At 27.1% G+C, this 1,433-nt stretch overlaps 1 non-coding gene across 1 annotated transcript; it reads left to right on the top strand.

Annotated features, from left to right (window-relative positions):
- The first annotated feature begins 550 nt into the window (after positions 1-550).
- On the top strand, positions 551-623 carry TRNAE-CUC (transfer RNA glutamic acid (anticodon CUC)). The gene has a single exon. It is a non-coding gene; the product is annotated as a tRNA-Glu (tRNA).
- The last annotated feature ends 810 nt before the right edge of the window (positions 624-1,433 follow it).

Here is a 1,433-nt window from a genome sequence, read left to right as displayed (position 1 = left end):
TATCTTCTAAAAATAATAACAACATAAATGAACATGGGCCGATACATATATGGGCTTAAACAAAGTAATATGCTTAAAATAATATAAATTAAAAACCTATTTAGCTATTTTTCAAATAAAGTAAAGATTAATTTTATCGTAACTTACAAATTTTAGAATCAACATACTGATTCACTAAAAAAATATAATTAATATAGGGCAGAAAGAAGAAAAATGTCACGAAATCATTAAATTGTAGTTAGTAATTGTATTATTGATTGAACGAAGTTTTTTCATTATTTTACTTTTATCTTGTTTATTGTCATTTAATCTTAAGTAATTATTTTCTTTTTTACTTGGTCTTATTTGATTTGAGATGACTTTTGTAGTTTACTCTTATTTAAAAAAAATGAAATATTAACCTAAGATAAAAATTTTAACTTTCGATTACTCCACCAATTCTACAAGATATTAAATTCGAAGTAACAACTTATTAATTTTGTTGATGTTGATATAAACTATTGTATTTAACGTGGCAATATATAAAATAAGATTTCGATTGAAAAACAATTTCGTTGTAGTCTACTTGGTCAGGATACTCGGCTCTCACTCGAGAGACCCGGGTTCAAGTCCCGGCAACGGAATTTATTTTTATTAAATTTCAAATTCACCATTAAATCAAGCCTCATTTATCATTTAACGGAATGAATAAAGGAGAATCAAGGAAGATTCAATGGATGATAAGGACATATAGGTCGACACTTGTTGTTGATTGAGAACCACAAAATCAGCCACTCAATGAATGGTAACGGTAGGTAAATATTATCATTTATGATCCTCCGATTGAAAAATTATGAATATGAATTTTGTAACTTCAAATGAATGTGGGAGGGTAATAGAAATCTTAACGACGAGATTTATTATCATTTTTCGCAAATCCTCCGAAGTTTAGAGTAGGTGAAAATTCTACCAATTTATGGCCCATCATACGATGTGTTATATTAACTCATAAATGCTATTTTCCATTATGGATAGCAATGGTATGCCCAATCATTATAGGTAAAATGGTAGATTTTCTGGACCACGTTTTTATTATTGCCTTTTCTTCTATTGTATTAAGCTTCTTTATTTTTCTTAATAAATGATTCTCTACAAAAGGATTTTTTTTCGTGAACGTGTCATAGTTGTTAATTATTCCTCTTAGAATTTGTAAAAAAGTGAATTTTTTCTCTTATATTTTATATTTCAAAATTTTTAAAATAAAATGTAGAATCTCTAAAGAAAGAAAATCATATAATGTCATAGTAAATTGCTCTTTTTTTTAGTAAAGACAAAGAAACAAATTCTATTTTCTCTACGTTCCACTGACTATTTACTACGGTGATGAAGAACCAAATTATCACTATATTTATTCATTTTTCTAGTTCTTCTTCCAAGTGTAGTATAACCCCAAG

This window comes from Lathyrus oleraceus, chromosome 4, assembly GCF_024323335.1.
Source record: "Lathyrus oleraceus cultivar Zhongwan6 chromosome 4, CAAS_Psat_ZW6_1.0, whole genome shotgun sequence".
In the NCBI taxonomy this organism is placed as follows: Eukaryota; Viridiplantae; Streptophyta; class Magnoliopsida; order Fabales; family Fabaceae; genus Lathyrus; species Lathyrus oleraceus.
The sequence above is the reverse complement of the archived record's forward strand: the minus strand, read 5'-3'. Positions and strand labels throughout refer to the sequence as shown.